The following is a 13535-nucleotide window of genomic DNA, read 5'->3' as shown; positions in this document are numbered from 1 at the left end:
ATCTCTGTTGTAGGATGAGTGAGAGACCTAGTAAGCAGGATTTTGCCTTCTCACCTCTCTTGCAGCCCGCTGTTTCGGCAGAGCTCTTGTGTGTGGGGAGGAGGTGTGTCTGGTAGCTGTGAGTTTTGCTCAGTCTTCCATTGCAGTATGATAAGTAAGTGAAAGATGTGTCACTGAAAAGCATCAGTAAGACCTCTGCAAGAGTGCCACAAAAATAAATGCCGCTAACCTAAGATTTTGAGCTGATATGTTTAGCTGAAATATATTGGTTTTTTGATCTTTCAAATAGACTGTGCATGACTTTCAGTTGGGAATAGAACAAATGTATGAAAAGTTGAAGAATTTAACTGTGGAGATTTTTGTTTCTTTTCACAGAATCAGGTGAGGGTAAAAATGAATATCTGAAGTACCCACTGAACTGCAACAGTAAACTGGAAAATGCTTGGTTTCAGTCACCATTTGTCAATGTCTATAAAAGTGCGAATCTGAGAGATCCAGATCATCTTTTGTAATAAATAGTCCTGTTTGAGTTTTGTTTAATAAATTTGGTAGCTGGTTTGATTCTAACACTATTGCTAAAATAACATAATAATTCTAACCCAATCATCACAAACTGGTAAATTCCAATTTGGGGTTGGTACAGTGGTAATTGCCAGTTTCTGATCTAGAGTTAGAATTGTTTCAATGAGCAGTTCCAAGTTACTGAGTAAGAATTGAGTGGTTCAAGCTACTGTGCAGATTTACTGACATCTGAGGAGTATCTTAGAGTAGTACAAAGAAGTCTTTCCCTCCGCTCACAGATGCTTTCGGGTGTGGTTGTGCATTTATAGTGCTGTGGTTCATGTCAGGAGTGGGATTTTGACGCCTATCCTTCAGGTGTTTCCCTTACTGTCCATCTCCATATACCTCATGGTGGGCTGGTTGGATTCCTTTAAGGTGAATCTAAACTAAAGGACATGCTAGAGTTGTTGTTGGAAATGCAATCCGTAGGACCAGATCTAGCCTGAAGTAAAACCCTGTAAAATACATACAGTGTTTGCTGTACCTAAATGTTTTGCTGTGCCTGTCAGTTCCTGTTGGGCTGTGCTAGCTGCTGAAGTAGACCTGGTCAATTTGCAGCATGCTGTAACTGAGGTACCACACGGTCTGAAGCCCATAGTAGCCGTCTTTGCCAGGGGCAAAGGCTAGTCCCTGCTTCTTGCACCACTGCTCCCATATCTGTTACCAAAAACTCCTGGCTCAGCTGCAAAGCACAGCCCTGCAACCAACCGGGGCTGTCCTGCTGAGATCTCATCAGTTCAAAAGGAAGATGGCTAATTTGTTTTGGTTTTCTTTCTCTAGTCTGGCATGTGATAGCAGACGAGTTTTTGAGTGGGAACTTTGGATAGTGTAGCCTTGTACTTGTCTGCTGGGTTAGGACCCAGCAGTTGCATTTAGGAAAGGACAGCTGGTGCTTCTTCATGGTTGTTTACCTGTCACTGACTGTAGCCCTTCTGTGTAAAAAGGTCCATAAGGCTGCTTATATTCCTCATTGCGTTTGGGAGCTGTGAGAAATTTTGGCTTGAATCTTAAAAACTCTCATTTAGAAATGCTTCACTGTGTTCCCTTGGTGCAGCCTGCTGGCTGACTGCATCTTCCGCAGGGCATCAGAAGTATGGCTTGGGAGGAGATCCCACCTGTGGGGGGTAGTTCCTGGGTTCCAGCACATGATCAGAATCATGCTCTGATCCTGGACTCTAGTTGCCTCAGGCAGGGGGAGATGTGTAAGGGGAGATGTTTAGAAACACCCACTTAAAACTTCAAGCTTGATTTAAACATATTAAACCTTTTTTTTCTGCAGTTTTCACTATAAAGAGAAAAAAATTTCCATTCTCTGTGTTTTGGTGATTTGACTGGCTTCTTACAGTTTCATGTTTTCCTTTAGTTTGCTTCTCTGGGGAAAATAAAGTTGAAAAATTATTTTATTAATTATAAACAGTTATCTCTTTTATGAAAGCATTTCTTACTTTAAAAAAGTGTTATTGGAGCAATTAGGGATCAGATCCTTCTTTGACCTAGAAACAGAAGATGGTTTTCATTGCTGCAAAAAGTGGATTTCTTACCAACTCTTCAGTTTTCCATACATTTCCATTGGATCACGATGGAAAGGGTAAGATTGCATGTGTATAGCATGCTTGATACAAATGTTCTTCTTGTCCTGGATCACTGTGACTGCTCCAAGACTGCTTTTAGATTGCAGAAAATGTTGTGCTATGCGGAACAATAGGAAGTGAAAAACAAGAGAGTGTTTCCTTCTCACATGACTGTATTTCTGTTGCTAGAAGTTGTCTACTCCAAGTCTGATTTCAATGCATAGCTTCTCTGTGGGATGAAGTATAGATTTTAACGTGAGTTGTGTAGATGATGTTATGTCACTTGAAACCATGGTATTTCTTGTTCTCAATGCATTAAGCCTTTTATTATCGATTTTAAGAAGAATTTCGAAGGCTGTTTCAGAAAGGGAAACAGACCATAAAAATCTGTCTCGCTCCAGGACATTAAAGCAGAGGGCAATCCATCTTTCAATATCTGGTGTGATACAATCATGGCAACTTTAGTTGTTACCTGTCTTTCTCAAAAAGTCATCTTACAGCACCTACTTTCAACTTTTTTTTTTTTCCTTCTGTGCTTAACCATACTTATCTGTGACATTCCGAATATTTTGTTCTTTGTTGCTGTCCAGATAATATCTCTAAGAGTTATAATGGTGTATTTTAGATTAGTCATAAAAGTTAGGGGGATTTACTAAAGTCAGTTCAGACTGTGCTGCCATATAGAGTTGGTTATACTGTAAACGTGAGTTGTATGTAGAAACATGCGTGCTACTGTCTTGCTTACAAGATTTTTAGAGAAAGAAAAAGGGTAAATTTATCTCTCATTTCTGACAGTCTTAGAGTTGTTGCTTAGGAAGTGAATATTTTAAGAAACCATAATTTGCAGTGAAACTTGAGGAAATTAAAACTGTGATATATTCAAGTAGAGAAAGACTCAAAGATTTTGTTTCTGTCTATTTTGTGTTAAGGAAGTGGGAGAAGTAAAGTACACCACGAAAGGAAAATATATTATTTACCCTCCAAATTTCATTTTGGAACTAGTTTTTATTGAGTGTGATGGGCAGTTCGCAAATACAACATCAGACTGTGGATTTAACGCAATAAATCTTGAAAAATTCCTGAATTTTTGACATCTCTTAAAACTTGGAAACAACACTTGTACAGCACATGCAGAACGCCTTGTTGACCTTGTGTTGTACAAACTTTCTGGAGTTAATTGCAAAACTGTGTTGAGCTGGTCTAGATGTGAATTAGTTGCCCGTCTCCGTTTACATGCAGTTTTATTGTGGATTCCAGCCATGTCTCATCTATCCTATTACCCTACTTAAGTGCTGTTATGATAATGCTCAAATAGACTGATATTATACAGTAGTGCTAACAAAAAAACAAACAGCATTGTAAAAATTCTCCATGACCATTTCTGGCATGGAACAGCAGGTTTTTTTTTTCCCTGGTGCAAATCTCAGACCTAATCTCATTTCCAGTGAGGCCAAAACACTAGCTTGGCTTAGAGTTAAGCGAGATCCTGCCCATAAATCTGGCCAGTCTCCATTGAGATAACATCTGGAAAGTTGTCATTTAAAAATATGTGGGAGAGCTTGGGGTAGGGGTGTAAATAGTGGGTCAGAGCTTCTATCCAAAAGGAAAACATCTAAAAGGAAGCTCTCAGATATCAGACGTCCTTGCTCTAGGCATGTTCTTTGTTATGATCCATCTATCGTTTGTCTGTTCTTGTTCTGTCAACATAATTTGGAGTTCAGTGTCCTTTGTGAGGAACAAGAGGAGCCTGACAAGCAAAGAAGATGGGAATATGTGAACATGTTGCATGACTTAATGGATGCATCCAGTAAAGTCGACTAATAAAGAGAGAGATGGCTATCGCTTGTATTTTGATTTAAATTGTTCTTTGGCTGACACCTTTCAGATTACTACACGCAATGGATTTATACTAAGCATGTTTGTTGACTTTGGTCTATATTCTTCATTAATGATGTCCATGGAAACTTTGCCTGATCCTTCAGTGAGAACAGCTTTTGCCAAGATAGTCTGAAGAGTGACTGCTTACAAACTGAAACAAATTCTGAGCATCTTTGATTCCATGTAGGCAGGAGAATATTGTTCATCTGTCTCTTTAACACTTCCATTCCTTGCTGAAGCTGAACCTTTGGTAAAGTCATAGCTCAGAACGTGTGGCTTCTTAATGGTAGCTGAAGCTGGAGATTTAAATGTCACAGAAATTGATTATTAGGAATATTTATTGTTTTGTTCAAAAATCACAGAAGGTATGTGAAAATAGCACCATTGCATTCCATTTTTCATATATGTAATGACCTTTTTCCATATAAACCCTGAAGTAAACAAGAGAAATGCACACAACTGGAAATTGAGCTAGTATGTGTCACCTGAGACTGTCTTGCTTTCAGGTTCCCAAAGTCCCTTCAGTCACTTACATAAAGTTATTCAACAACTCAGCCTAGGTTTTTGGGTTTTTTTGAACTATGAGACAAATCCCATCTTTGTCTACCATACAGTCCTCTCAAATGAAGAGGCTTTAAATAGAAACTGTACCATAATAGATCCCATTTTGTTTTCTTTATCTAATTTTTTATAAAGTTGTCTGCACTTGATGTTCTTTCTTCTCGAAGGAGCATTGCAAAAGCTCCTTCACAAAGTAAAGTCTCCTATTTACTGAATTCTAAATCCAAAATCCCGGTTACTTTTTCCTTCAATTCAGGTAGACTGCTTCCAACTAGAAAAATATTTGTCTGTTGGTGTTTCAATAGCCGACTTGAAAAATATGTTACATGCAAACACTATTTTGGGTACCTATCAGAATTTGCCAGTCTTCTCTTTATAAAAATAGCCATGTTTTTTTCCAGTCCAAAAATACAGTATTTTGTGAAACTTGTTTCTTTGGAAACAAGTTTATTGTGTTATTCCAAGTTGATCCTAATTATTTTCTGGACATCTCTAAGATTTCTTTAAAAGAAGCATATGATATTACAGGAAGAATGTTCCTCTTGTTTGCCAGAGAGCTGTACTATGTTTACTATAATAAGATTAAAGGAAATTTGAAAGTCAATGCTAGCTCAGTGGGAAACTGATAAACACACGTTGTACTTGCAGGAACACTCTGCCCAGTAGTATTAGGAAATTTATCACTATTTATTTAGCAGCTCAGACTCTCTCTGACAAACAGATTTGGTGTCCATTTAAAAGTACACCAGACGCTAAAAAAAACTTAACAATATGGATGTGATTTGCGGAATCTGAACTGTTAGCCTGGCAAAGCCGTCTCATGTGGCTTAGTGTTGGGAATCTCATAGCATAGTCTCTCAAAATAAGGAGTCTGTATCTTATGGATGCCGTTGCTTTTCAGAGTCTGTGGTTTGATTCTTGGCACTTCTGGTTAGGTCAGCTATTAAAGCCACAGTCATAAACAGCAATTTTCAGTATTTGGGCAAGCTAGACAAGGGTGTAGCTCCTTGGAAAGGTTACTCTGGAAGACGTAAAACCAGCAATATCTCTGGATCCGTATCTGGCATTGGCAGACTTTGCTCTTGAGAAGCAATAGCTGTCCGGTCTCATGTTTACTAACATTTGTTTGTTTGTGCCTTGGCCAATGTTTCAACTAGAGAGTGAATTCTGAAGAAAGAAAAGGCCACAGGGATGACTTTTTGTTCCTAAGTTCGAGTTAAGAGCTTGTCATTTTTACATGGTCACAAATGCGGCTTACAAATCAGTAAAATCGAATGAAGTTCCTGCTATGAACTGCATGCAGGAAATCATTTTGGAAATAGTAGGAGTAGAGGGAAATGCGTAATCACATGGTGATTTGTAAGCTACTATTGTAAATGTCTTCATCACCTCCAAAATGGCAGATCTCTTGCTAAAGTGGGCAGATACTCACTGTGTGCTTCCAAGCAGCACTAAAGGCTAGTGGATTATTTCTCACCATGTGTTGGTAATTAGTAGGATCTGCAGGATGAAGTCACTATTGGTTATAGAAGCTACTAGGGTTAGCTGTTCATGCTGTGTATGGTAATACATTTATTTGATAAATTGGTGATTATGGAAATTAGTTATTTCCACACTCCTCTCAACTATGAAATTTCTTATAAACCAGCCTAAAAAGCAAGGATCACTCTTTGTGTGAAATTTATGGATTTGTATGCTACCCATGAAGTCACCCCAAAATACTCATTCATTTTCCTGGTGATGTAAGATGTGAATGTGAACTCCTAACCTGCTTCAGGTATTAAAATCTGATGTAATTTGTTCAAGCTGTGGAGGAACAGTCTCATTTCTTCTTCGTTCCTCTCCCTGCCCCCCTCAAAATGGTCTTTAAAGGTCTGTGGATTCAGTGGAGATGACTTTGCCATGCCAGCTGATTTATCATTTCATTAAAGGCCATGCCTTTCCATTATAACCATGGCTGTAGTACAGCCCAGCATGTTGTAGAGTCTTTGAAACTTCCAGGAACCATGGGAATTTTTATTCTGTTTTTAGGTGATCCTTTCAGGCAGTAGAACTGGAAATGCATGGGTACAAAGTCCAAACCAAGGGTTTCCTGTCTCAAGGGAGACTGCTGTGCACATAGCTCTGGGGCTTCAGGCCACAGCTGGGGAGAGCTCTTCTACAGATCTGTCCTCGGCAAGTTCACCTGCAGATTGAAGAAATCTCTGTCATTAGGTAAACCAGAGTATTGCCTGTTTCGGCTCTTCTGCTTAGCTTTGTCCACACAGATAGATTGACTACAATCAGAGTGCTTGCAGTGTGCCCCATTATACACAAATTGTAACTCAAGGCTCTACGGCACGCTGCCAGTTCATCTCCCCACTCTGACTCCAGCTTCATTTACTCATACAAATAACTGGATAGCAGTCAAACAGGATTGACTTAAGCTGTTACTTTATCTGAATGTGTAAAATAGAGAGAGTTTGAGATGCTAATGCTGTGCTTGTTGTCTGGCTTTTCTTCTTCCACACTGAAATTTAGATGCGTTTTTTAAGAACATTGAAACTTACTGGTCATTCTATTTATTATGGCTTTAGGTTTATTGTCACTGTTTATAAAACCACCCCAAATTGTTTTTATTGTTAAATTAGAATCTGCATGATTAGGTTTGTATTCATTAAAGGGAGGCATATTTTCTATTATAAAAGTGAACTGCAATTTAAGATTTTTTTGATTATGAAGTGCACCAAATTAGATTTTTTCACCAATATATTTATTTTTCCTTTAAAAACATTTGAACACTGCCTTAGTTTACTGCGATTAAGGCTGATGCCTTAATTTGAGCAACAGATACACTTTGAACTTCTAGGTGTACAATAACATATATAGCATTTGGTCACACAGTAGTGCTGATAGAATTTTTTGGGTGCGGCTCATGCTTCAGTGTGTTTTTTAAGCTCTGACTTCATGCTGATTGTAAGCCTTTCCTAAAGATTGTGTGATGGCCTTTTGATTTCAATTCATGACCAGTGTTGTTTAGGTGACAGAATCTAATAATCTCTGAAGTCTGTGTCATGGTTTAGCCTTGTCTGACTACCAAGCCCCACACAGCTGCTCACACACTCCCTGCGTGGTGGGATCGCGAGAGAGAATCGAAAAAGTAGAAGTGAGAAAACTTGAGGGTCGAGATAAAAATGGTTTAATAGGGAAAGCAAAAGTTGAACACGCAAGCAAAGCAAAACAGGGAATTTGTTCACTCCTTCCCATGTGCAGGCAGGGGTTCAGCCATACCCAGGAAAGCAGGGCTTCACCGTGTGCGGTGTTGACTTGGCAAGACAAATGCCAACACTGCAAACAGTTCTCCTACCGTGTCACTGTAAGATCTTGAATGTCCCATGTGTGAGATGGGGTCAGCTGTCGTGGTTGTGTTCCCCCACTTCTTGTTCATCCCCAGCCTTCGTTCTAGTGAGGTCAGATCAGAAGCAGAAGCTGAAAAGGCCTTGATGCTGTGAAAGTGCTGCTTGGCAGTAACAAAAATTTCCCTCTGTTATCAACACTGTCATATCCAAACCAGCTGTATACCAGCTACTGTCAGGAAAATTAACTCTATGAACTCTCCCTGCCAAAGCATCACAAAGTATTAATGGTCCAGAGAGTATCTATATTTTGTTCTTCTGCCTACAGCTATGCCATTGTGACGTCACTTTAGCTAGGCATAGATCTGAACTTATAAATTAAAAGGATCATCCTGTCCTTGGCCATTAGGCTGTGTCTTAATTCTCTTCCAGCCCTTCTTTGTGCCCTCTGGCATGTCTGAAATGGTGTACAATCAATACATATGGGAAACTGGCTCAGAAACTGCTGTAAATGTTGATGTAAGTGTTCAAAACACTGTATATCCTCTAACTGGTGATGCTGGTAGGTGAAGACTGCTTGTGTGATGTCTTGAAAATGCTGTTAGTACTGAGTGGCCTTAGTGGTCTAGACAGATGGGCTTAGTTGCCAAGTGTGGAAAATCTTTAGATAAGGTTCTTGTTTAAGAGAGAGCCTAGAGACCAGAATTCCCAAATCTTCTAAAATGACATGGGCTAATGGGAGTGGTGAGACCTAGGAGCAGCTTGCTCAGAGAGCTGTGTATGTCCTATCACCGCAGATGTTCAAGATCAGGTTGGATGGGGTTTTCAGCAACCTGGTCTAGTGGAATATGTTGCTGCCCATGGCAGGGGGATTGGACTGGCAGGTCTTTAAACTTCCCTTTTAACCCAAACCATTCTGTGATTGTGTAATGCTGTCATTGTTTGAACAGAACCTTATGGTTCACTTTATGAGCTGTAAAAACTCCTATTGCCATTGAACACTTTAAAAAAATAATGAAAGGCTAACGTGTTTCTCTTATTAACTGCATATTGCAGGGTGATAACATGTGCATGTGAGCAAATATGAATAGTATCTAAAAGAGGTAGCTATGATCTTATGTGTAGATGCAGAAAAAAATGAAATGTTTTGTTCTCCTGCAAAGCCTATAAGGATGTGAATTCTCATGCAGATTTGCACACACTGGATTAAATTCCTTGCACAGAGAAGGAGAACAATGTATTACTTCAAGACAATGCAAATATACTTTTATACTTAAAAAACCTAACACTTTTAACCATGCCTTCTATACAGTAATAATTTCACCCCAGTGTGTATTGCTATGCTCCCTTCACTATTTAATGTTTCTAACCTGGGACATCCAGAGTTTTTATCTGTGGTTTGCACAAGGCCATCCATACCTCTAAAAGGATTTTTACTGTAGTAAAAGAAAGAGACAACAATTGCTAATTGCCCTCACACTTTTCTCTTTTGAAGCAGCATATCTAAAGCTAAGTACTATAAAGTAGGGAAGAGAGGATTTGCTTGCGATGAGATGAACTATTCTATACATATATTGTTCTTGGACATTTCAGTTATGCCTTTTACTCTGTGTGATTTTCACAGTAGTTGTGAGTCCTCATAATATTTAAATGGAAACTTTCAAAACTGCTGTGTACCTACTTAGGCTTTATGATAAAACTTGTATAATTTAATTTTGAAATTGTTCAGTCAGCTTTTTCTGACTTGCATATATTGTAAAGGTTAGAATTGATTTCAAATTTGAGTTAACCTAGCTTAAGTGCTTTGAGACATGAAGTTAACCTATCAAGGATATGTCCACTAAAGGGTTGACATTAACACTTCTGAACTTCATTCTCTAAGAGTCACCTTACTTATAGCAAGATAGATGCACTTTCAGCTCTACTTGCACAGAGTGGCAAAAGCATTCTTTGGGTAGCCTAAATAATCTAAAATATATCTTACCTGGGAAACCTCAAAGGATCTATTTATTCAAGAAGTTAGGAAAATTTAAGGGATGTATACTTACAGCCTGGATTTCAGAATACACAACTGCTGCTTGCAAATTTTAAGAGGACTGTTAATTTCTTTTAATTAAATAGAATGTTTTAAACATCATAAGCTATGTTTTCAGAGAGTTTATAGGAAAGATATCATGCGGTGCTAGAAATTTATATAATAACTTGAAAAGTACATTCAAGAAGAAAACCCAAACAGATTAATGCTTTTATGTAACTGAAAAAAAAATTACAAATAGTGACAGAAATGAAAAGTGAGTTGAACTTTTCAGTGGTCTGAAGTTAAATTCCAGGCTGTTTATGGCTTCACAGTGTGTGTGGGTTCAACAAGTGTTTTGGGCTTTTTAAAGCTGCTTTAGGATTTTTTTTTTTTTCATTGCAAACTATTCTGCTCACACATTCACTGTTTTTTAAAGTATTTTTGCATGGCAATTTAACATGATTCCTGAGAAATCCTTACAAGATGCATCTTTAAGTAAGATGTCTGGCTGTAAACTAACCATCTCTTAGGGTATAGTCTTTTTCTAGGAATGTATACATACAACTTGCTGTTTTTAAGGCTTCTCATGACAAGTCATCTGGGATTTATTCCTTCACAGACTTCTTGGTTAGCATATGTGAGGGAACTCATGTCTAACCACTAGTAGATTTTATGTTGGGTAACCTTTACAAGTAGTGATTGCATGTTAACTCCTGACAGATGAAATTACTCATTCACTATTGACTTATCATAGAAGGATGATTTACTTTGTTACAACTGAGTCATCTCCATGCTATGTTGAGACTGCAGTCTCTCTCCAGATCATCTTGTGGCATGCAGCTACTGCCCTGATGCAGAGTTGTTAGAGGTCTGCAGGGGGAATGTGGAAGAGAGAAGGGAGAAAGACAAACACTGGCTGAATCTCTGCTGAGGACAGCAATCACCGGTGTCTGCAAGAAGAAGGGTTTCACATTTGTAGATCTTGCCTACTCCTGTTCACAGGGCAGGTCTGCAGGGCACAGTAGGGGTGAGGGGAGACAAGGGCTAAGTATTTAGCCATTTTTTCTTTCTCTCTTTCTGCTCATAGGATTGTGTTATTTTGCTACACTAAAAAATTCAGGAATCCAGAACTGCTTTGACATTGCTCCTCTGTCTCGGTCACCTTCTCATATCAGCTTACCCTTTACTTAAAATATACCTGTTGGCCCTACCTTGCATACGTGTATGACTTGCAGTAAAACCTTGATTCATGCATAAGTTGATGAAAGAAGTATTTTGCTTTTATTCTGGAAATTTCAGCCCAATTTCTGAGTAACTTAAGAAGAATCTAAATGTGTCTGGCCTCTGTGGCACTGCTTAGTTATGTGGTGGGTAAAAGCAGCATTTTCCTTCTTTCCTCCCACCTGTTTTCACTATGCAGAAGACTAGGCTGTTAAAAAAGGTCAAAGGAATTTTACAAATAACAATGTTTAGAGTGCTAGTTTGTGAACATGAAGCCCCAAACTTTTTGTTGGGTAACTTGCCTTAAGACTTTATCTTAACAGGGATTAAGTTTTACTCTGCCTAAAATTGCAAAGGCTAGGAATTTTACATGGTTCTTGTGCAGTGTGGGGAGCTGTGAAGATAGATTAGCCTGGCAGTCTGAATTTAATAACTCTTGCAGAGAAGCAGGAGACCAGTAGCTAAGGTAAACTGCTTTGTGATAACCTGCCTAGGTGGCTTCCAAACAAAATGAAGTGTTCTGTAGACTGAACTGCACAGTATTGTGGAAGTACAAGTCATGGTTTTCCAAAGCACCTGTTTTAGAATGTGCAACTGAGCAACCAAAATAGTTCAGTAGAGGTATCACTGAGGACTCCTAAGGACTGTTGAAGAACACAAAAATCAGATGTCTGGTATCAGGAATTCCAGAGGCAGGGCAGACACCTGCACTCTTTGTGCTGCCAGTAGGGAGTTTGGGGGATTAGCCTTTAAGTGTACATAAGACAGTGTGCCAAAGTGGGAAATTATTAAACTTCAGGTAATGCTGAAGAAATGAGTGTTTACAGAGCTCCACATCTCATAAGTGGAGGCTTCTACAGAAGTGTTCAGGAAAAAAAGGTGGAAGAAAGATTAGGAAATGCTCAAGATGCTGCTTAATGCTCCAGTGTTTGTTTGTATCTGCTGAGATTTTCAGTCTGCATGGAAAAAGGTGCAACTGCAGGCTGGGGAGGATCACTATGAGGATTGAATGCATAGGTTAAATTACAATCTGGAACTAAAGGTGATAAGATCCTTGGAGCTCTACAAAGATGTAATTAGATCCACAGTACAGCTAGACACATTTTACCCCCTCCCCTCAACTGTCACGCCCTCACATAAGGAATGGCCCCTGGTGCCGGTAGCCGGAATGTCACAGCTCAGAGCTGGTGAACCTTTCAGGGGCTGTGGGATTTCACAGATGCTTTTAAGGATCACTGAACATGACTTTACTTCAAGATGAGGTAGTCCTATATAACAACCAATTTTACAAGTCCAAAGTTCAGTTGGGAGCTATGCACACAAAGGAATACAGATACTGAATTCTTCACTGATACTGTATTAGCCTTGCATGAGAAGAGATTAGGATCAGCCTTTCTTTGCTGAAATGATTTGCCTGGTACCGCCAACTGGCAGTAACTATGTCCTTCCAGCCAGGAAACTACCAAACAAGACATTTGTGTTATGAAGCCAACAAGTAATGCAAACGTTGTGGGAAAATTACCATTAGCTTCAGAAAAACAGTTATGTGACAGCATTGCTGAAACTGAACCTCATGACTTCAGATGATCTGATATCTCTGGTTTCTTCAGCTGATCTGGTATCTCTGAAGTGAACCCTAGCTGAGTCTTAATTTGATTCAAACCAGGAGTGTAAATCAGTGGAGTATGGGGTGATTCCTATTATATTTATATATTTGTTGCATTAGAATTGCATGGCACTTTTCTTTACATTTTCTTCCAGAAAAATCTGTATTACAGCTCTTTTTCCTTCTTCACTTCAATATTTTACCCACAGTGGTCTTCCATTAATTTCTTACTAGATCCCTATACCTAAGGTCATGGAAAGAAAGAATGTTAGTAGATAATTATCTGTGGTGTATTCACACTAAATTATTGTGAGCTCAAACTTCTTAGAAAGACATTTAATGGGAGACTGAACCATTCTCAGATGTCCTAAGTGAGCTTGCCAGGTGGCTTCATGAACTTGCATCAGGAGGAAAAATCAGAAAGCAGAAAGTTTGGATTACCTCTGGCTTGCAAGATTCCATTGGACTGGATGTTTTTTAAAAGAGGGAACTTGTCCAAGGACTTTGGGGGATACCTTTTTAGCCATGTTTTACAGAACCTCTTGAAATGCTGGTGGTCTTGTAAAGCCAAGGGCTTCTCTAATGTGGATTAGGATTTACTAGGCTAGATTTATTGCTGTTTCACACTAGGCAGAAAACATTCATCTTTGGAGTTTTCTCTTCCCTTGTCCATGTTTTTCCTCTTTATAGCTAGGTGGAAAATAATTATTAAAATTATTATATGATTTTAAATATGAAAAATAACTAAAGAAGCAGCATAGTATTAAGCGCAAATGAAAAATAAT

General features: G+C 38.8%; 1 protein-coding gene across 3 annotated transcripts in view; it reads left to right on the top strand.

Moving 5' to 3' along the window:
* Positions 1 to 13535, top strand: part of GREM2 (gremlin 2, DAN family BMP antagonist) — a 41739-nt gene that overhangs the window by 2004 nt on the left and 26200 nt on the right. Inside the window, exon 1 of one of the 3 annotated variants that reach the window (XM_066178852.1) lies at positions 2102 to 2149. The exons of the other annotated variants lie outside the window; for them this stretch is intronic. The gene's annotated coding sequence lies outside the window, so the exon portion shown is untranslated. Of the gene's footprint in view, positions 1 to 2101; positions 2150 to 13535 lie in introns of those variants that run through there. 3 annotated transcript variants of the gene reach the window in all.

This window comes from Chamaea fasciata, unplaced genomic scaffold, assembly GCF_029207755.1.
Source record: "Chamaea fasciata isolate MVZ Bird 193981 ecotype frontalis unplaced genomic scaffold, bChaFas1.0.hap1 SCAF_3, whole genome shotgun sequence".
Lineage (NCBI taxonomy): Eukaryota > Metazoa > Chordata > Aves > Passeriformes > Sylviidae > Chamaea > Chamaea fasciata.
This window is presented reverse-complemented; position numbering and strand designations above follow the sequence as displayed.